Source organism: Hibiscus syriacus, unplaced genomic scaffold, assembly GCF_006381635.1.
Source record: "Hibiscus syriacus cultivar Baekdansim isolate YM2019G1 unplaced genomic scaffold, ASM638163v2 tig00116939_pilon, whole genome shotgun sequence".
Lineage (NCBI taxonomy): Eukaryota > Viridiplantae > Streptophyta > Magnoliopsida > Malvales > Malvaceae > Hibiscus > Hibiscus syriacus.
In genome coordinates this window covers 2,222,837-2,247,477 of record NW_024063477.1, presented here as the reverse complement: position 1 = coordinate 2,247,477, position 24,641 = coordinate 2,222,837, and the positions used below count along the sequence as shown (strand labels likewise).

The 24,641-nt window shown below is 32.3% G+C and overlaps 1 pseudogene; it reads right to left on the bottom strand.

The window, feature by feature from the left end:
* Positions 1-20,808: 20,808 nt before the first annotated feature.
* Positions 20,809-24,641, bottom strand: part of LOC120188263 — a 35,104-nt pseudogene continuing 31,271 nt past the window's right edge.

Sequence of the window (24,641 nt, the reverse complement as noted above, 5' to 3'; positions counted from 1 at the left end):
ATGTAAATACTACTCGAGGAATAAAAAGAGATAAATTCGGTTTTACAATGGTGAATTTCTCTCGATTAATTCACACTGGTCAACGATTGATGGATGAGTCATATGTATTTTTCTCTCAAGTGAAACAAGTTGTTTACTGTCACGATCCAATGGATGACGTTTGGTATGTTGTGCTCCGTAATACCCCAGAAACTTGATAGACATCGGGGATGAAACTATCACTGATACTACATAATTTAAATGGGTTCGGGAGGATGTTGATGAAGATATTTATGACAATTGATATGACATAAGAATGTCGTAAGATTTTATATCTTAATTTATTAATTTATAATATTATAACTTTTAACATGTTGTCCTTCAATATATTCATTAATTAAACCGTTTTCTTACTAAAAATGTTATTTGTTTATTACAGATATCATGTCGAGGAGAAAAATAAGTGATTTGCGGATTGTTCTAGCTTCTCAAGAGTATGAACAAACAAATAATGAGGAATCGAATGTTGTTGACTCTTTGGAAGTTCCTATTATCGTTGAAGAAGCTGTAGAAATTCAAGATAATGTTCGACACTTTATTTAATTGTTTGTTCATTTTGAAAACTTGCAATTAATAATTTTTTATATAGTTGAAAATGCTGGAACACGTAAGACTAGAGGACGTACAACGTTGAAGGAATTATACCAACTTCCTCCTGGGCACCGTGTCAAAGTTTCAAGAAACAGTGTCGGTCAACCTATTGGCCCAAAAGCACGTCTTCTATCCGATTACTTGGGCATAGTTGGATGTAGTGCTAATATTTTAGCGATCAATTATGAGTCATGGCATAAAATGCCTAATAGTAACAAAAATCAGGCTTTGAATTTTGTTAAGGTAATAATGTTATTATAATAGATAATTTATAACAATTCAATAGTAATTTATAATTACTTTTAGCACTTATTTTATATGTAGGAGAATATTCTTTAGAGGTCTCTGACGATTATTTGAAGCAAGCGTTAGGGAAGAGATGGAGAGACCACAAGAGTTCATTAAAAAAGAAATACTTCAAGAATGATTTCAGCCTTGAAGAAAAGCTACAAACCGTCCCACCTGGAATGCTCAGGTATCAATGGGAAGATACAGTCAGATTTTGGAGTTCACAAAAAGGACATGTATGATGTATTTTTCAATAATAATATTAACGAAATATAATTTTGAATTTATATGTAGTTGTTTGAAACTGTAGGACTGAGAGGATGTTGATGTTGCTAGCAGACAACAACAGAAGTTTACCCACACGGCTGGATCGAAAAGCTTTGCTTGTATAGCTAATGATGAGGTATTATAGATTATTCACATAATGATTTGTATTCCTATGTACATACTAACGAAAATTAATTATATTATGTTGCATTGTAGGAAAATACATCTGGTTCTAAAGTTGGACAAATCAAACTTTTTGACATGACACATACAAAAAAGGATGACACTCCTATGACTGCTGAAGTTGCAAAAATTATGGTACATTTATTGGACAGAGGATTTGAATTATGTTTTATTTATATATATATAGTCTGACATTCTTATTTGAAATAATTATTTACTTTATTATTAGGAAAATTAAGGGTTAAAAGGGCGGAGTATGAAGCTACGGCTTCAAGTCATGGTCTTGTTAATGCGGATGACGCCAAAAATCAAGTTATTAATGACGTTTTGGGTCCTGAAAGATATGGCCGGGTACGCTGTCAAGGATCATTCGTTAATCCCACCAAATATTTTGGATCCAGATCATCTCAGTACATGTCATCACAATCTCAGTCTTTCCAATTAGAAGTTAATCGTTTAAAACAACAATTGGCTGAAATGGATCAAAAATGGCTAACATGAAAGCCGAAAATGAAGTGAGGGAAGCAGCATATCAGCAGAAATGTCAAGAATTTGAAAATCGACTAGAAGCTATGATGCAGATGATACGAAAAACTCAACCTCAGAGTCCACCATCTTAGGTCTTATTTCTGTTATATGTTTTGTTCATGATACTTAACAATGTTGAACTGCATTACCTATTACATTAATGTAAACTTTTATTTACTATGATGGATTTTAAGTTGGTTGTTATGGAATTAAAGTTTGTTGTTATAGATGTCATGTTTGTTAGATGATGGAACATGTTGAAAATGTAATTTTGGGTAACAGAAGAGCATAAATCAATGGTTGTAAATTCTGTGTTAATTAGCGGCGTTTGTATAAAAAAACGCCGCCAAATACATAATCAATACCGGCGTTTTACAAAAAAAATACCACAAAAGTTTTAGATAATTTGCGGCGTTTATGACAAAAAACGCCGCTATAGATCTAACCTTTGGCAGCGTTTATTCCGAAAACGCCGCTATAGATCTTGACCTTTTGCGGCATTTGTATCTAAAAAATGCCGCTATAGATCCCAACCTTTTGCGGGCGTTTGTTCCAAAACGCCACTATAGATATCGACCTTTTGCGGCGTTTTTTCCAACAACGCTGCTATAGATCTTGACCTATTACGGTATTTTTTGTTCTCAAACACCGCTAACTTTAGCGACGCTGGTTTGGTCGGCGTTTTTCCTATCGCCGCAAGTGTTTTTAACGACGCTTAAAAACACCGCTATAGGACTAAAAAAACGCCGCTAAACCTCTATTTTGCTGTAGTAAAACAGATTCGAACCAGTATTTCAATACCCATTCACATGTGGATACTTGTAGAGGGATTAAAAGCAAACAGAGACAATACAAAAAGATTATTGAATCAACGATTAAGATAATCTTACAATTGTCTTCCTCTTAATTAAAGTGATATACACGAGACTCCAGAAGTTTCGATACTTGTTCATGAAATATACTGTGTTCCGATAATGATTGGATCGTGACCTCGAAGCCTTCCAAATATAAGCTGACCATAAGTAACAAGATGTTACGCTCGAGATTAGAAATTGAGTGTTTGCATGCTTGTAACTGTGTCATCAAATGTCACTCCGGTTTTATAAGAAGCAAAAGATTGAACCCAAGTATTTTAGGCCCTATAAAATTCTCTGAAGGGCGAGTGTTGTGGTAGACGTGAAAATTTGTTATAATCTATGATCTTCTCCTTTTCTAAATTCTCTCATATATTCTTCTATTCTATTTCTCCTCTTCTCTATTATTGTAAATTCTTGTTCTTCCACAAAATTCAGCTTGAATACTTTAGTTCATATCATTGAATATTTGAGTCATAACAACCATCCATTGCTGTTGCGGCCACTGCGATGACTCCTCACTTGTTGGCCACTGAACTCGCGCTCCTACAAAATGTTGACATCGTTCGTGTAACTAGGGTTGTAAAAAGCTGACCCGACACGAGTCAAAACTATTTTTAACCTGCGCTGTAACGATTCGAAACCGAATCGAGTCGGAATTGGTGTTTACCTAAATCCGAGTTAGACCTATAAATTGTGGATTTGCACCCGACCTGAGAACGACCTGAACCCGAATTGAACCGAAAAAATGATACCCGAACCCGACTTGCATCTGACTGATATGAACCCGAACCCGATATTGACTTGGTAAATAACTGGTATTACCCGACCTGTTTTCAACCTGACCTGTGATGAACCCGACATGTTTTTAACCTGACCTGTAAATGATCCGACTTGTTATTGATCTGATCTGATATTTACCTGACTTATATATATTACCATGGATGAAATTATAAGATTTTAATAATATTATGAGTTTTTGAGTTTATGATATAATTAAAAAATTAATATGATTAATTTTTAAATGTTGTACTAAAATATTTATTATGATAATTAAATTAATAAATAGACCTATTATATAAAATTATTTAATAAAATTAATAAAATTATTTAAATATAAATTATATAAAATATTATTAATAAAAATATTGGCATTCAACAATGATTAAATTTAAATTAATATAGTTTAATTTATGTAAATTATATAGTTTAATTTATGTAAAGAAAAAATAATATTAATAATGTAAGTATTTATTATGTAATTTATATTAGCGTTTTACATTATTAATACAAATAATTTTGGCACTGAAATGATAATTAATTTGATAATAAATGAATATTGGTATTGAACGTGATTAATTCTCTAAAATATAAATATAAACTATACAGTTTAATTTTTGTAATGAAAAATTATCTAACAATTATAACATACATAAAACATAATATAAAAGATAAATTTAATTGATAATGATAATTTAAATAACATTTATATAAAATTTGAATAACATTTGAGTTAATTCAAGTTGAATACAATTAAATGAAAAAAAACAGTATTTTTTTAGCTCTCAAATCTTATAACAAAAATATTATAAAGCTAAAAGCCTAACTTTGCTACCAAAAATTTCTTCATCGAGCTTTTGTATCGAAATAACTGCCAACATTGCAATAACATGACAAAATAAAAGCCTTTAATTATTCAAGTTAGTTCATACTCATTTTTAAAAGCCAATAATGATAAATTGTAATTTGAAAGATATCCCAAGGTTGTTGATGCAATTTGAAAATTCCAATAAATTATACATTTTTTTCACCACATAAATGTTATCACCCATTTTATCTGAGTGGTGACTCGCACGTGGCATTTCATATTATAGTATAAAATATAATAAATAATATGGGCATAGTATATATATAGTATAGTTTAGGTATTAAATACATTACATCATCTAGTTTCATTTTTTGCATAAGGTAGTATGCATATTATATAGTTGCATGTTTTATGATTATAGTGTATTAAATAATAATTGCATGTTATTAATTCATGTGGTATTGCATGTTATTAATTCATGTTGCATTAGTTGTTAAATAATTAGTATGTCACATTGCATATTATATGGTTCATAAATAGTAGTACATGTATGTCGGAACCGTCTTTCGGTTGGACTCGAAATTGGGCTTCGTCTTAGGAAAATGGATTGGAGTCGCCATCGATCATTTTAAAAACATTTAGGTAGATCGGACACCATCTTACCTGATCTGCGTCTTACCATAAATGTATCGGGTTCGGGAGTCGGTTACGGTCAAGGAAGTATTAGCGCCATTGAACCGCCCTTTCGGTATCAATTAATTCGTCGGTTGTCTTAATCGTGAAAATTGAAATTTAAAAATTCGACTCAAATTACTTATCTTTAATTGGTTGAAATTTTTTCTAAAAAGTCGAAAATGTGATATAAGAAATAATAAATAAATAATAAATAAATCAAAGGAACAAATTAAAATAAAATAAAATAAGAAAATAAAATAAAATAAAACAAAAATAAAAAATATATTAAATAACTCGCTCGTTCGTACAATAATCAACACTGTCACAAACATATCAAATTTTATTTTATTCATGCTTAAACAAACATAACGGAAATATTTTAAATTATTCACTCTAAAAAGTAAGCTAATTCCCATTAAACCGTATCCAATATCTGATTTTAATTTCCTGTGAGTGAACAAAATTTCACATGGCAATCTGATGCAAAGCCTTGTAATTCCTTGAAACATGAATTAAAGTTAACAGCAAACTAACAAAGGAATACAGGATGCAGAAATCTTTTCAGTTCTGATATGGCAATAACAAGGGTTAAGCAACTGTATTTCAACAGCGAGAAAATTACCAACATGATCCAGGATATTCATTAAAACATACCAGATAATAAATGAAGTTTAGAACTGGATGGCTCAGAACATCAAGATCAGCAACTTCGTCAAATGCAGAAAAGCACATCATAATGCATCTGACTCGTAATCCTTGAGAAGATAGTCGTTGTGAATTAACTCCCTACCTCCACAAACAAGCTTCTGGTTCTTCACCGCAAACCCTTCGCTTGTTTGGATCCTAAGCTTGACTGAGGCTATGGACTCCAACTCTAAAACCCAGGATCACCGAACCAGAAACGGAGAGGTAGAACAAGATTGAGCCACCCGCCTGTTTATCGTAATAACCTCAAGAGTGAACCAGGTAGTAAGCGACGACGTTTCGACCGACCCAAGAAGCCTCCGTGGTGTTAGATGACCCTATTGCCAAAAGCTGGTTATTTGGTACACTGATAATAACCCAGATCTTTGTCTTCGCTAATGCTTTGATTATATCTTGGTTTGCATCATAAAATTGAATGTGCGAAATATTTTGCACTTGCAAGAATAAAACCAACTCCGTTGGTGACAGCAGATCTGAGACATCTGTGCCTAAGTTAACACCCAAAAACGGTTTTTTATCTTGCTCTTGACTAAGCTGTTTAATTTCTTGGACTAAAGTTGATAAGTTTGCTGTACAAGGAACTGTAAAGCAGAACAAAATGCGGATGATAGAACAAGTGGTGAACTGGTGCTGTCGGATTCTAAAGGAAGAAGCTTGGCCTTGGCTTGGTGTTCCAAATTTTAAATAAAGGAAAGTGAAAAACTTCAAAGCAGAGCCCCCTCGTCTCTAACTTAAAGTTGGTTTAAATAATAAGCAAAACACTAATCCAGATTCCCACTCTCATTTTTGAGAGAAAAATAAGCAAACATGTGAGGTTAGTTGCGAGGTGGTGCGTGCGCACATTCCCAGGGGGTTCACATTCAGTTGAATTTAGTTGCACTATCCAGACTTTTAAGGATTTAGTAGAATGGTGGGGGTTGCATATGGGGCCTACAAAAATAAAAAATATTAATAATAATAAATAATAAAAATAAAATAATAGTAATAATAAATAAATAAATAATTTTTTTAAACTCAGACAAAAATGGGTGTCTACAGCTGTCCCTCTTTGCACATTCTTGTGTAAGGATAGTGCAAAGACAAAAAAAGACAATAAGTTTTTGTCTGATCCTCTCAAATATGATTGGGCTTTCTGGAATTGGGCCTTTGTATTCTTCTCAGTTTAAAGATTTCGGCTTGAAAATTCTTCCAGAAAGTAGTTCATCGCTGTCATCGAGCTGAATGAAATAGAAGGTCTTTGGTTGGCAGATAACCCTTCTCGACTTAAGCAATACTGCAAATGATGTGCCTTGGAGCTGAGCGTAGTCGAACTCGAAGGTATTTGGTTGGAAAATAGCCCTTCGTGCCTTGAGCTATATTGCAAATGATGTGCCTTGGAGATGAGCGTAGTTGAACTCGAAGGTCTTTGGTTGGCAAATAGCCCTTCGTGCCTTAAGCTATATTGCAAATGACGTGTCTTGGAGCTAAGTGTAATCGAACTCGAAGGTTTGGTGTTTCAAAAGAAACATTTTCAAAGGTTTTTTTTTTGTGTGTTTCAAGAGAAACTGTCTCAAAAGAGACAAAACTTAGTTTTGAGTAAATTAGTCTCAAGCGAGATGACCCCTTGTTTCGAGAGAAACAATCTCAAAGGCGATCGATAATCTGCTTGTTCCTGAAGATGAATGTTGCTGGTGGGTACGATTCCCTTCTTCGTGAAGTTGAAACCGTGGATGACCCATTCGTTGTGAAGTTGAGCCTCTACTTGAATATCCTTCGTCATGAAGTTGAAATCCAAGCTGAAGATGAATGTTAATGGTGAGCACGATTTCCTTCATCGTGAAGTTGAAACCGTGGATGGCCCCTTCGTTGTGAAGTTGATCCTTAACTTGAATATCCTTCGTCGTGAAGTTGAAATCCAAGCTGAAGATGAATGTTAGTGATGAGCACGATTCCCTTCGTCATGAAGTTGAAACCCGCGGATGGCTCCTTCGTTGTGAAGTTGAGCCTTTAACTTGAATATCCTTCGTCGTGAAGTTGAAATCCAAGCTTGTATTGTTTCGAGTCCAATATCCTCCGCCGTGAAGTTGAAATTGGCTCTGAAACTGGGAAATTGTTTGTTGACAGCCAGCCGCCCCTTCGCTGTGAAGTTGAGCTTGTGTTGTTTTGAGTTTAATATCCTTCGATGTGAAGTTGAAATTGACTCTGAATGAAACTAAAAAGTTGTTTGTTGACAATCAGTCGCCCCTTCATTGTGAAGCTGAGCTTGTGTTGTCTTGAGTCCAATATCCTTCGCTGTGAAGTTGAAATTGGCTCTGAAACTGGGAAGCCCCTTCGTCGTGAAGTTGAGCCTCAAATGGAACGATATCCTCTGTCGTGGAGTTAAAAATCGTGGATCCCCTTCATCGTGAAGTTGAACCTTGACTTGAATATCCTTCGTCGTGAAGTTGAAATCCAAGTATTGTATGTCATGGATGGACACAATTCCCTTCGTCCTGAAGTTGAAACCGTGGATGACCCATTCATTGTAAAGTTTGACTTCGAGTCAGATATCATTCGTCGTGAAGTTGAAATCTACTCTCGAGCAAATTGTGTCGTTTTGAGTCTAATATCCTTCGCTGTGAAGTTGAAATTGACTCTGAACGAGACTCGAAAAGTTGTTTTGTCGTCAGACAGTCACCCCTTTGTTGTGAGGTCGAGCAACCACCATCAACTTTTGAGTGTGCTTTTGAATCGAGTATCTTTCGTCTTGAAGTTGAAACTTGACTCAAAAAGCTACAAAAAAATTATGTATGCTAAAAATGATAAATGCGATGCTCTTAACTATGTCTAAGATGCATGCAACATGAATTAATTATGTTTTATCTCTTGGATGAAGCCTCATTCTTTGTCTGCTTGTTCTTGCATGTGGAGGAAAGGCCTTCAGAAGATTTGATAATTCGCATCAGGATGTCGAATCCCCAAAGATGCCCCGATATTCGATATTGAATCTTCAAAAATGCCCCAATATTTGATGTTAAATCTTCAAAGGTGCCCCCGTTGTTCCTCATTTCTGGCTTTAACATTGATTCTAAACATGAGATTAGTGTCTGAGAGCCACATGTCATTTACCAAGATCCACTTTAGAGAGATTGTCTTGTTTGAAAAAAATGTTTTTCTTTCTCTTTTATTTTCAAAGTTCTAAAAATATCAATTAAAAAAGTTTCAAAAGTTTTGAAAATATTGCCCCTTTCACGGTTTTACAATTGAGACGAATCATAAAACTAGAGTTCATTGGATATCAAAGAATTAATTACATTGTTAATCCTTCAATAAATTACAGCTATTTGACAAGTGCCAAGATCAAAGCTATTTTTGAGAAATGGTTAAGGAAATGATAAAAAAGTCTCAAGTTATTGTGTTTGATCAAAGGTTTGGCATTTTTATTTATTTGATGCCCAAAGGTTTGATGGGGTAGCTTGTATGTTCTTTTACTGTAAGTGTTCTCCGACTCCCAACTTTCATGGTCACGCTCTGATTGTGTGATGCCTTATCAAGGAATTTGTGTGATTGCCTCAGCTACACAATTTTTATATTCGAGCCGCCTTTTCAGGTTTTCAACTCGAATCCTCCTTTGGTTTCAAGACATCATTTCAGAATTTACGTCTTGAACCCCCATTTGTTATTTTTTTCTATCATTCATTAAAGATTTTAAAAAACTTTTTGCAAATAATGATAATCATGAAAGGCGGGATGAAATCTGAAGATAGTCTATTCTGTTTAGAAATCCATGTATGATTAGAAGGGACTTTTAGGGCACATAATGTAGGTCATGGTTCATGGTTATGAAAGAAAAGGATAAATAGTCCCAAACAAGTGTTTCAGGGTATTAAACCAATGATCAATTCATTCTGATGCCTTCAATCATGTCATTCTCAATTTGAATCTGCTTGTATGCGTTTCTCTTGATTTTCTCTGGATGTTCCATGATCTTCGAGTGAAATTATTCTGGAATGATTGTGCTTGATCAATCTCATAATTTGAATCTCGACACGTCATTTGAATCGAGTGAATCTTTGCATATGCATCTTGTCTTATTCTTTTTTCACTTTTTCCTTTGTTTTTGTTTCTTTTTTTTATTTTCTCTTTTCTTTGTTCTTTTTGTTCTAATTGGATCTTTTGTAACATCCCAAATCAGGGTCAGTGACTAAATTGCAAATTTTGTAAATTAGGTGCTCGATTTCGAAATAAGTTAAAAGTTCATGGATTTAATTGAAGAAAGTTGATGTTGGATTTAATGATTAAGTTTGGAAATATTAAGGGTACTATGGTAATTTTTCAGGGAAGATTTTTATTTCCCTTTATAAAGGGTAATAAGCACGTAGGAGTCCAGAGCATTCTTCAGTCTTCTTCTTCCTCCTCTCAACCGTGAAGCCTGGTATAAGGTAAGTGGGTCTTTAGTTGGTTAATTCTTTCGTTTTAAAGCTTGTTTTGATGCTTGGGATATTAAGAAAGATTAAGGAAAGCTTTAGGTGGCTTAAACCTCAAAGATTAACAAGTTATGAGAAATTAAGAAAAATGAGTTTTTAAGTGAATTTTTGATATGGAAGGAGATAGTAGATTGTGAAGTTGAATTTGACTTGTCAAGGGTTAAATTAAGAGATATGAAGTGATAGAATGGGTTTTAGAACATGTTGGAAATTTAGTGTGATTCTTGAATGCCATGTAAATGATAGAATTTTGAGTTTAAAGAAGTGATTATGGAGTAGAAATGAGTTTAAGTATGTGTATGAAAGTTAGGAATATTAAAGGGAATGAAGTATGATGTGTTGAGCTGAAAATGAAGGATTTTCGAGCTCAAAATATGATTTCTGGGCAAGGGGAATCGGTACCCATTCAAGGGGAACCGATACCCCTTCAAACGAACAAGAATTTCCAGTATGTCATGGGGGAACCGATACCCCCATAGGGGGGAACCGATTCCCCCTAAAGGAAAATTGGGAATATGGATTTAATAAGTTCATTTAAGTTGATAGTATCCAATTACAAGGTGTAGGTATCTAATGATTACCTCGAAATGTACATTTATGTAGATTCTACGCATAAAGAAATTCCGGAACGTTTGGCAAGTAAGATCGATCAAGGGAAAGATAAGAGATTGGAATTGACTAGTGAGGCCAGGTGAGTGCATATTCAATAGTATACGATGTGTGATGGGAATAAGACTTGCGATGAGTCTATTTCCTAAAGTGTTACACATGAATTCATGATTAAAGGCATGAGTGGAATATGCATGTATGTATGCTTGATTATATGGATTGATCTGTTCTTTTATGTGTTAGATGATAAAGTATAAGTAATTACATAAGAAAGGTTATGAATTATATGAGATATAAACTATGTGATCATAGTAAAATATAATTATTACTATATGATAAGTGAAATAAGCTGGATAATATTGATCTATAGGATGAAGTGAGAATAGTACACTAACTAGGAGATTTGAACATAAATGATAAGATGAACATATAAGATAAGCTAGATGGGAAAGATTCATATGTTTAAATAAAACTATAACACATGGGTTGTATGATAGAAAATTATGAAGTTATATGAGAAGATTATAGGAGTTATATGAAATTGAATTAAGTAAACAGATTAGATCATATATAGAGAAATAATAGAAGTGAGATATGTTTATAAGTCTGCCCTAGATGAATATGAATACGAAACATAAGAGTGCTATATGATTTATATTAGGATAATCTTGAGGATATATATATATAGATAGATATGAAATGAAATGAAATGAAATGAGTTATATGAATACACAATTATGTGATAAAATGGTGGATTACCTGAACATGTGAATATATATATATATGTCTAAGAGAAGGTATAAGATTAAGATATAATCAATGTGACTATAAGTGTATGTGCTCTAAGTGATATGACTTATAGATATTTCTATTATAATGTTACATGATATGTTATGTATGTTAAAGGAATTATGTGATGGTATAAGAATTGATATGAAATATATATGTGAAAACAAGTATATGTTATGAGACAAAACCTATGATTATAAGCTACGTGAAAGTGTTCCTATCTGTTATATGAAGTATATGATCATATGTGAACAAGATATGATGAGTATGTGTACATGAATAAATGTGGTGGGTGAGGTGATGAAATGATAGAAATATATATGTAACATGTATAGGTGAATTAGCTTTATAATTAGGTAACTATAGGAAATCATAACTATGAATTATGTGATGTGAAAGTAATCTATGTGATTATATGTTATATGAATACAAGAACATGAGATATGTGACATGTGAATTATATGGAAATGATCTACGTGTAAGTGAACTACGTGACTATGTGATAATATGAAAAGAAGCTATGTGATAAGTGATATGTGAAAGTGAATTACAAGTTATGTGAATATTTGAAATGAAATAAATGATAACGCCCATGTTATGTGTCATGAGAGCTAGGGGTATAGTTGGCATGCCAAGAGTCGAGGGTCTACGCGGTTCTTCGAGACATATGTATATTCTTTGGAACATGTGTGAAGTCTAGAAAGACACATACTTGATCCCTAGCATATGTATATGATTCTTAAAGAATTCTATGTGGTCCTTATGGACATTATTATATGGCACTACGGTGCAATTCTACGCGGTTCTTCGGGACATATGTATATTCTTTGGAACATGTGTGAAGTCTGGAAAGACACATACTTGATCCCTAGCATATGTATATGATTCTTAAAGAATTCTACGTGGTCCTTATGGACATCATTATATGGCACTACGGTGCAATTCTACGGGGCACTTCGGTGCATTTATACGAGCTGTGGTGACAGCATAGTGCACAACCTCTATAGACTCACATATCGATAGTTCTCACATATGTACATGGGCTAATCCAGAGATATGAACAAATATAAGTTAGTGGTATGATAAATGCTATAGAAATGATATGATGTTGTGTGTGTATAGTGTTTGATTGAAAAAGTATGTGATTATATGATAAACTGTTAATGATGAATTATGTGTATGTATGTATTTACTGCAATTAATCTGATATGATTTTATACGATATGAAAAATGCATGGAATTGCTATAACATGATAGAACAGAACATGCATGTATCAATATATGTTTTAAAGTGCATTATAAGTTGTTATGCCTCACTAAGTCTTCGACTTAGCGTGTGATTGTTTCACACGTAGGTTTCGAGAAGAGTAAGGAGTGATGCGGAGCAAGACAGGTCAGTTTTCCTTACCAAAAGATCAGATCAGAAATATTTGACAAAGTATGTATTTGGTTATGTATAAAGTGTTGGCATGTAATAAGTCATTAAGTAATAGCACTCTGATAAAGTCTTTATTTTGATTTAAATAAAGTTTTAAATTTCCCGGGATTTTTCTTAAGAGTCAAGGTTTGAAAAGTCAATGTGACACTTCGGACTCGTATCCGGGTCGGATACGGGTTGGGGGTGTTACATCTTTGCACTTGAAATTTTGTTCACCTTTTGACATCTCATTTGGATTGATGTCTTCACTCATGTGAGCAAATTTCTTCCACCTTGCCCCCATTGTAGAGGGTGATCCTTGGTTAGGGTTGAATTAGAAGAAAAATAACATAGGCTCAAAAGGGGACTCTAGGGATATATATTTTCTCCTGTTATGAAAGGATAAATAAAGAAAGTCGATTATTATTTCATATATGGAAGTCTTCACAGAAGAGGTATCCTTAGGGGGATAGATTTTCCGGATTAAATTTATTCATATGAAAACAATGTAATTAATGCATGATAAAATTATTTCTAATGATTCTTCTTTCTACTTATTGGTCCCTACATGTCTCAATGTTCAGGCTCCCTACGACATGCCCCGAGTTAGAAGAATGCTCATGTTCAAATGAACAACTCAATGCCTTATGTCTTAGTGGTATAAAAAGTCAATTTTGAGTCTAAAAGGACAGTAGTGTGACTTTATTGACTTAAAGAAAGGTTCAAAAGTTTCAAAGGGTAGTAATGTCAAAATCTGATCTTTTGGTAATAACTATGAATTATTTTGGGTAAGAAACAAGGTATTTTATTTTGTGGTTTGACACATGATAAGAAAGGTCTAATCTTGCCATATGTCAAAAATCTATAATTCTTGAAGAATTAAAAGAATCCTTAATTCATTTAATATTTGAAGAACTAAAGATTAAAACTCGTTCAATTATTCCACCTTAAAAGGTAGCATAAATTCAGTCATTTAAAAGTTTGAGCAAACATGAAAGATTAAAAATGTGTTCAAACAAGAAAATGCTCTCAATGTAAATGGTAGATGAAATGCACCTTTTTCGGTTGCCCATGCCCCTGAATCTATCAGGTTTTGGATTTTGCGCTTCAGTGTCTTACAATTCTTAGAGGAATGTCTGGAGCTTCCTATGTGGTGACTGCACACAGCTTCAACATCGTATCCCTTAGGATATAGGTACTCTTTTCTCAGATCATCCTGGCAGGCTTAGTCCTACAATCAGCTGATCAGGCTCCCACTGTACTGATTTTAGTTTTTTCTTTAATTGTTAAAATCTTGTTTACATGTGGTGGCATTTGGTTAAGACTACTTCATCGAATCATCCATGAAGAAATTTTAATGTTTATGAAAATACTTAAAAATGAAATGTAGATGCAAAATGCAAAAATACATGAAATGTTCGAGGCATTGATCCGAAAACATGTCTTTATTATAAATAATCTTTATTGGGACAAAAGTGTTTTATCTTTTAAGAGACAATAAACATATTTAAAGGTACATCCAGACTAAATCCTCTAGACCCTGAAACTAGTTGACTAGTCTTCTACTTTTATCTGTCACCGGTCGAATACCCTGCCGAACCGCTTCGACTTCTCTGGCTAAATCGTGCAAGTGACGAGCTGTTTTTTGTACTTGTTCCCAGAAGTGTCGAATGAATGCATCTCTGGTTTTCTTCCTTTGTTGAACATGTTTCCTAACGTAAACGCCATTGAAGCCCTCCATCGTTAAGAGCTATCTGAAGTTCATTTGCTTGTTTCTTGAATTCGTCAGTAATGTCATCCAATTCAGCTATCGTTTTGTCATCTTGTTCTTGATATCTTTGAAGGGACTCTCGAGGTCAGTAACATTTTTCTTGTCTTTCCCCTGCCATCTTTGTCAACCCATTTTTGAAAAGTTGACTTTTGATTTATTTGATTGTGGGCATCATGTCTTCTTGATCGAACGTGACACATAGTTGTCTTGCAGGTTGTCCTCATTTTCTTTCTGAGTCTTTTCTGACCATAGTCGGACCCCTGCGTTTTTCACCTCTTGTATTACAACCCCTTTGTCCATTAATGTAAATTATTTAGGTTTAACGAACATGTTTTAGTGGAACAACACCTCTTTCGAATGATGCAAATGATGAAAATAAAATAAAAGAGAAAACAATGAAACGAGTTAGTAAGGTAAAAATAATCAAAACAATCATGAAAACCCCACATGATATCTACCTCACATGCTTAGTATTCCTACCTGGACATGATCTCTATCCCGGAAGTTGATTTTGAACAAGTCGTTTAAATGCTTTGAACATGAAATAGAGCAGGGAATAATATCAAAGCAGCCTAGGGTTTGAAATGAGGTTTTGGGGTGGGCTCTAATTCCATGTAATCTCTCAGTTTAGGTTCTAAAAAAGGTACCCGAGTTCTCCTCACTGGTGCCCCCTTGAGCTTGCCAGACCCTTAGTCCTAAGTCCATTACAAGCTTATATGGACTAAGTTAAACTCGAGAGGAAACATTCCCTTTACGCCTATGCGATGAATAAATTCACACTAAGACATAATGTATATGAATCCCGAATGTTACTTGCTAGGCCTGTACGGAGAATAAATTCTCACGAAGGCGTCATTTTCACTCCCACTTAAAAAGAGTTCGGAGCTCGGGTATATAGCTAAGATAGAAACTTTTCAAAAATTTGAAATCATTGGAAAAAAATGTCAGTACAACTATTTATTTGAAAAATAATCAAAGGTAAATAATTAGAATCGATTAAATAAATTAAAATTTATAATTTTCGCATAAAAAGATAACAAAAAATTAATTCTGGCCTGACTCACTTACCTGTCTCCAGTGAATTCGTCAAACTTTCGGAATCATCTTTGGGTTGGACCCGGAATTGTGTCGAGTTCGGGAGTCGGTTACGATCAAGGAAGGATTAACGCCCTTGAACCGCCCTTTCGGTACCAATTAATTCGTCGGTTGTCTTCTAAAAAATATTCGACTCAAATTACTTACCTTTAATTGGTTAGAATTTCTTCTAAAAAGTCGAAAATGTGTGATAAGAAATAATAAATAAATAATAAATAAATCATAGAAAAAGAATTAAAATAAAATAAAATAAGAAAATAAAACAAAATAAAAAATATATTAAATAACTCGCTCGTTCGTACAATAATCAACACTGTCACAAACATATCAAATTTTATTTTATTCATGCTTAAACAAACAGAACGAAAATATTTTAAATTATTCATTGTAAAAAGTAAGTTAATTCCCATTAAACCGCATCCAAGATCTGATTTTAATTTCCTGCGAGTGAACAAAATTTCACATGGCAATCTGATGCAAAGCCTTTTAATTCCTTGAAACATGAATTAAAGTTAACAGCAAACTAACAAAGGAATACAGGATGCAGAAATCTTTTCAGTTCTGATATGGCAATAACAAGGGTTAAGCAACTGTATTTCAACAGCGAGAAAATTACCAACATGATCCAGGATATTCATTAAAACATACCAGATAATAAATGAAGTTTAGAACTGGATGGCTCAGAACATCAAGATCAGAAACTTTGTCAAATGCAGAAAAGCACATCATAATGCATCTGACTCGTAATCCTTGAGAAGCGAGTCGTTGCGAATTAACTCCATGCCTCCACAAACAAGCTTCTGGTTCTTCACCGCAAACCCTTCGCTTGTTTGGATCCTAAGCTTGACGGAGGCTATGGACTCCGACTCTAAAACCCGGGATCACCGAACCGAAAATGGAGAGGTAGAACAAGATCGAGCCACCCTCCTGTTTGTCGTAATAACCTCAAGAGTGAACCAGGTAGTAAGCGACGATGTTTCGACCGACCCAAGAAGCCTCCGTGGTGTTGGATGACCCTATTGCCAAAAGCTGGTTATTTGGTACACTGATAATAACCCGTATCTTTGTCTCCGCTAATGCTTTGATTATATCTTGGTTTGCATCGTAAAATAGAATGTGCGAAATATTTTGCACTTGCAAGAATGAAACCAACTCCGTTGGTGGCAGCAGATATGAGACATCTGTGCCTAAGTTAACACCAAAAAACGGTTCTTTATCTTGTTCTTGACTAAACTGCTTAATTTCTTGGACTAAAGTTGATGAGTTTGTTGTACAAGGAACTGTAAAGCAAAACAAAATGCAAATGATAGAACAAGTGGTGAACTGGTGCTGTCGGATTCTAAAGGAAGAAGCTTGGCCTTGGCTTGTTGTTCCAAATGTTAAACAAAGGAAAAATGAAAAACTTGAAAACAGAGCCCCGTCGTCTCCAACTTAAAGTTGGTTTAAATAATAAGCAAAGCACTAATCCAGATTCCCACTCTCATTTTTGACAGAAAAATAAGCAAACATGTGAGGTTAGTTGCGAGATGGTGGGTGCGCACGTTCCCGGGAGGTCCACATTCAGTTGAATTTAGTTGCATTAGCCAGACTTTTAAGGATTTAGTAGGATGGTGGGGGTTGAATATGGGGTCTAAAAAAAATAAAAAAAAAATAAAAAAAAATAAAAAAATAATAAATAATAATAAATAATAATAATAATAGTAATAATAAATAAATAATATTTTTAAATCCGAATAAAAGTGGGTGTCTACAATGTCATATTAATTTAATTTGTATAATTAGTATTTTAGTTGCATGTTAGTTTAATTCACATTAATAGTCCATTTATTTTATTGTTATGAATAAATTATAATAAAACTAAAAAATAAGTCTATTTATATTAGTGCTAATCCATTTACGTTAGTTTACATAGGCTCAATACACAAGTCCACTTTTTTATTACAAAATATATATGCACTATTAAATAAATAAATAAAAAACCCCTAATCTAATGTGTGCCACTAATTTTATAATGTAGGAGGGAAATTTTAGCTTTAATTTTTAAATTCAAATAATGCATTAAATGACTCAATTTTCAAGAGAGTTTACATCACTTATCCATGTCTAAAATCAAAAGCAAATCCCAACTCTTGATAAGCCTTGATCCAAAGGCCATGAAAACTTCAATCCAAGTGAAACAAGCACAAATTGATGAGAACATTAATATAAACTATTTATATTAATAAAATATTTATAATTAATATTAATTATATTAATATTAATATTAATCTTTATATTTTAAATTATTTCAATTTTGTCCCTATATAATTTATACCAATAAACTATTTATAATTAATATTAATATAAATTAATATTAATATTAATATTAATATAATTAATATTAATATTAACTTATATTAATATAATATAGTTTATAATTTGTAATTAATATTAATATAAAATATAGTCTATAAAATTAATATTAATATAAACTATATTTTATAAATTATATAGTATAGTTTATAAACTATATACTATATTAATATAAATCATAGTTAAGATAATTAACATTAATATAAACTATATAGTACATTAATATAAACTATAGATTATAAATTATATACTATAGGTTATAAAGTATAAACTATATAGTACACTAATATAAATTATTGTTTATAAACTATACGTTACATATATAGTTTATATACCATATAAATATATTATATATACATATACTATATGTTATATATATATATAGTTTATATATATTATGCATAGTTTATACATACATGTACTATAAGTTACATATATAGTTTATATGTATACATATACTATAGGTTACATATATTAACTATTGTTTATAGACTATAGGTTAATGTTACATATATAATTTATATAAACTATTGTTTATATAAAATATATATGAATTATCAGCTGTCTATACATATATAAAATTTAGGGTTTATGGTTTAAGATTTAGGGTTTAGGGTTTCTATAAACTATAAACTTTATTATTTTATATAATTTATGCATAGTGCTTCTATAAACTATATAAATAATTTACTTTATATAGTTTATATATATATATAGGTTATATATATATATATAGTTTATATATACTATAAATAGCTTATACATACATGTACTATAAGTTACATATATACTTTAGGGTTTAGGGGTTACAATTCATGGTTTAGGATTCCATATATATATATAGATTATTTATATTAGTTATATATACATATATATATATATATACTATATTAATATAATTTATAATTTATAAACTATATATTTTATATAGTTTATACATATATAGTTTATATACATAAATATATATATATATATATATATATAGAAAAATAAAAAGTAATTAGAATGTATACATGATTAAATTACATCGAATTGAAAATTCAAGAAGATATTTACAATTAAATCATGACTAAAATGAAAGAAATCAAAAATCAAATACAAATGGAAAAATGATAATTGTTGGAGGAGCATGAGTCTAATTAATCCAAAATATCTTAGTAGACACTATCATTGGTGCCAACTTCCCAAATTTCTATTCCCTCTAAAATTTTCAATTTCCTTCTAAATTCACAATTTCCCTATATTCTCATAATTTCACAATTTCCCTCTAAATTCTCAAATAAAATTAAAATTTTTCACACACAAAATCTTTCTTTTAAAATGTTTTCTCCCACCACTCACTTTGAATATATATATATATATATATATATATATATATATATATATATATATATATATAAATTATAGTTTATAAACTATATACTTTTATAGTTTATACATATATAATTTACATATATAGTTTATATATAGTTCATATAAACACAATTTATATATATAGCTTATAATAACTATATAGTTTATAATATAAATATAGTTTATATATTTAGTTTATATATAAACTTATATTATATATATATTGTATTTTTTTTCAATTTTTTAAATGAATGCAATTTACTATATTTTTTATTATTTCTTCACATTTTGCATTTATTTCGATTTCATCCTTTTGTGTTTTTTTAATTTATTTCAATTTTAAGTCTTTCACTTTTATATGTATTCAATTTAGTCCTTAAATTTATATTTGCATCTTCATTTGGCCCATTGTTTGTTGTTATTTATATTTTTGTAACTGGCCATAACTTTTTAAATGGGTATAATTTAGTCATTTTTTATATTAATTTAAACATCACATTTTAAATTTATTTCGATTTGGTCACTTACCTATGTGTGTTGTTTAATTTATATTTTAAAATTTTATTTGTAATTTTACATTTCTACCATTTTATCCTTAAATTTATATTTTTTACAAAATTGATCTATGATTTTTTTTTAATTTACTCGAAATCATATATAATTACAATTTGTAATTCAACAATCACGAAAAATGATAAAATAATTAATCCAAAAATAAAAATGACCCGACCTGAACTCAATCCGTATCCGGTAAACATCCGACCTGAATTTTATCTGTCAATGATGTGACCCAATCTGAACGAGATCCGACTGAAGTCCATCTGAACCTGAATTAACCTAGTCTTTATCTGCTTCGGACATAAACTGTTTTGACCTGAACTTACATCGATCCGAACTGAAAATGACCTGACCTGAACCCGATCTGGATCTGGTGTCAAATCAACCTAAAAATAACCTGAACTGAGTTGATCTATACCTGACTTGATCTGAGTCAAACCATCAAATTAACCTGACTTGACATGTACCCGATTTTATCCGACCTGCCAAGATCCGATAGAAACCTGTCCGATTATCTAATTTTACAACCTTACGTGTAACCGCGTTGAACCTAGACAAATGGCATAAGAATAGCAACCGTTTCACCATGGATTTTCTAGGTTTGAGAGAGACCACTAACTGTCGAGGCCCTATGATTTTGGATTCGCTGAGCCTCCCTCGAAACATGGGCGCATTATCAAACTTCTGATGTGGTAGTGATGCCTCTTCAAACTTCACCATCCCATAGTTCTTCCACGCTTCTGTATGCACCAAGTTTTTCGTGCACGAAACCACAGGCTAGTCTCGGCTTTTCCTGGAACAAGATACAGTAACAAGCATAAAATCAGTAATAAAATTGAACTGGACAGATGAAGGTTTAATATCGCATATATTATTAATTTATTTTTATTTTGAGTTTATTTTGGATATGAGTTTTATTGGATCAATTAGCTTAAAAGTATCATATTTCGATGATTCAGATGGATATTTAATTGAAATTTACATGACATAAGATTATCCAAAAGATAAAGTAAAATTCAACCAAAAGTATAAGAATTAAATATTTATTTTTATCTTTTACGTTAAACCTTTTAGATTTATGATTTTTAGTTTGATTATTTTATTATTACTTTTTAATTATGATCTTTAGTTTGATTATTTTATTGGTAGGATTTTTAGTTTGATTAACAATTAGTTATTTTATTTAGAACTCTTAGTAGGATCTTTAGTTTGATTATGAACTTTCGGGTTATAAATACCCCATAGGTCCAACCTTTGAACTCAGATTGAAATTTATATTTCCTTGTCTATTTATTGAAATTATACTTTTCTCTTTACTTTTCTTTCGTTATTTTCTTTTCACAATGTTAAGCATGATTCAATCCATGTTTGGCTAAACTCGAATTGGCCGAAAGCTGAGCTACAACTCAATATATTTCGTGAGAATTGAAAAGCGCTTCATACTTTCACGTATCTTTCTTGATTTTCTGCAAACTAGGATTGGTAATTGACATTTCCTTTAAATATCTTAACACTTTCAATTCAAAGATTGCACATTGGCTTGAATGTTGTTTTGATTTACCACTGGGGAAAAGAATCAACTTGTAGCAAATTCAACTTCCTAAGAACAAACTTAGCAGCGGGCTGCTAAGGGAAATCAATATCAGGTTCGACTCTCATTGAGACATCATAATCTGAGCACGAGCTTATTCAGCATTTAAAGTAGCGTTGGTGTTAACATCGATAGTCATTGTTAATCCAAACAATAATTAAATTTCAAGGATTGATTTTGGAAATTAGTTCACAAGAGAGAAGAGCAAGTTACAAGGATTGAGACTTTTAAACGGTAACCGGTAAAAATCCCGAAGTAAAATCTATTTCAATGATTGAAACAAATTAAGGCAAAGCGAAGTTGGAAGCTATCTCTCATCATAATTATTTTCAATTATATATTTTTCTTTGGAAGTTTCGAAGTCCTTATAGATAAACCATTTCTTCTCTATATCAAGTTCTTCGCTTATTTATTTGAGAAAAAACTTTATTTATTTGACAATTTCGACGCTTATGAAATTGGAACCATTATCGAGGACTTGACAAATTACTAATATTGTTTGTTTTGATTTATGACTTGGAAGAATCCGAGCGAACTAGTTGTTTTTTATATCCGAGATCGAAGTAGTAGCCCGAAGACAACACGCACGCACAGGGAAAAAGACAACAACAACAACAACAAGATAACAAACTGATCCCTATGGATGATCTATCAATCCGACAATTAGTTGCGACACCTGCCGAACAACAAATATTATGCATCGCATTCCCGAATAAAGAAACACTATTCGAACTCAAGACTGGCTTGATCCATATTCTACCTACTTTCCATGGATTGTTGAGCGAAAATCCTCACAAATACCTTATTGAATTTCATATTTTGCTCTAGCATGAACGACAAGGAGTATCCGATGATTAGATTAGACTTCGTGCTTTTCCTTTTTCCTTAGCCTATTTGAGAAATGATTGGTTATTTTACTTACCGTCTAATTCTGTTACTACTTGGGCTGATATGACTCGTCTTTCTCTTGATAGGTTCTTCCTTGCAGTGAAGGTGAGTGAATTAGGGCGTAGTAACTTAGGAATCCGACAAAATGATGGAGAGTCGTTATACGACTATTGGGAACGATTCAAGAAACTCTGTGCTAGCTGTCCACAGCACAGGTTAATCGAACATATTCTCCTCCAATACTTTTATGAAGGTTTTGTTTCTTTTGGAGATTAAGATGATTGACGCAACTAGTGGATGAACACTTGTGAATATGACCCTACATGCGACCAAAAATCTAATTTCTACCATGGACGCTAACTCTCAACAGTTTGGTTCTTCTAGTGAACTTACTCGATGGGTTCACGAGATAAGTACTTCATCGAAAAGAAAAATTTGATAAGTTGGTTGATATTGTTCAATATATTGTTGCACGTAAAATATGTACCACTAGACTTTGTGAAATATGCACAAAGTCGGACCATCTCACAGATTGTTGTCCAACATACAAGAAGACACTACCACATAAGTAAATGCAGTTGGTAATTTTCCAGGACCTCCCTAGAAACCTTACAATCCTCTCGCAAATACATATAATCCAGGGTGGATGGATTATCCGAACTTTAACTATGCACAAATCCTAGACCAAATCAAGTATATCAACCAAGGCCACCACCACCTTAGTCGTATCAACTACTAATATCATCGTTAGAGTCAATCATCGAACGTTTTGTTGAGTTAATTGATTGATGAATATGGCCAAGAGGGGGGTGAATTGGTAATTAAAATTTTGGTGTAAGCTTTTGCAGAAAATTGAAAGAAATTTGCACAGCGATTTAGAGTGGTTTGACTTTCTCAACCAAAGTCTACGTCCACTACCTTAGCTATCCACACTAAGGATTTTCCACAAATTCACTAATTTGTCTTTCTTTTGAGGACAAAGAGCAACCTTACAAACCCTCAAGAATTATACCCCAAATTCTTGAGAACACTCTCTCCCAAAGAGAACAATACAAATTTGCAAACTTACAAGGAAATCCTTAGAAGGTAGATTGTTTGCACAATTCTAGAACAAAGAAAAGAACACTCAAGAATGAATACAATTGAGCACAGTAAGTGTTCTTGAATGCAAAATGAATATTGAATGAAAAATAGGCTTGAAATGCTCAAACTTGAGGTTTGATGCTTTCTCTTTGATTCTCTCTTGATTCTAGTTGCTTGATGTTTCTTGTTTTTGATCAATGGCTTCTAAGCTTGCTTAAATACACCTTGAATCACTTCTAAACGTTGGGGATCATTAATGAAGTTTTTGGAGCCGTTTAAGTGTGAAAACAATTAATATTTGTGCTTGGAGCGTGGGGGGAATAGGTACCCCTTAAGGGGAATCGGTTCTCTAAGTGTAAAATTCAAATATTTCGACCGTTGAACAGTGGGGGGAATCGGTACCCCCTAGGGGAATCGGTTCCCTCCGAGCATACTGGAATTCTCGGAGCCAAACCATTTAGGGGGAATCGGTACCCCCTTGGGGGGGAATCAGTTCCCTCTGAGCAATCTGTAATTTTTGGCTTTGAAATGGTTCAAAATATTTTGTAAAATCGTTTTGAAATTATTTTAAGATTAAAACTTAACTTTACACTTGAGTAAGGATTTAAAATGAACTTTGAAATACTTTGAGTAATAATTTGATATTCGATTTAATATATCGAATATGCTTAGAAAAATCATTTTCAAAATTAAAATTCTTTTAATTTAATTTGTTATATCGAAACATCAAAATGTTTTCAACAATCTTCCCATTTTTGATATAACAAAACATTTTAAGATTTTCTAATTTCAAATGAATTTTGATTTTGAAAAATACTACTCCCCCTTACTTTAACACTACTCCTCTTCAAAAACTCTTCAAAAAGCTTTTAATAACATTTCTCCCCCTTTTTGTTAAATAAAAAAGACCCGTAAAAGATTTTAAACAAGGTTTTGAAATCATTTAGCCAATTGATTATATATATAGTTTAA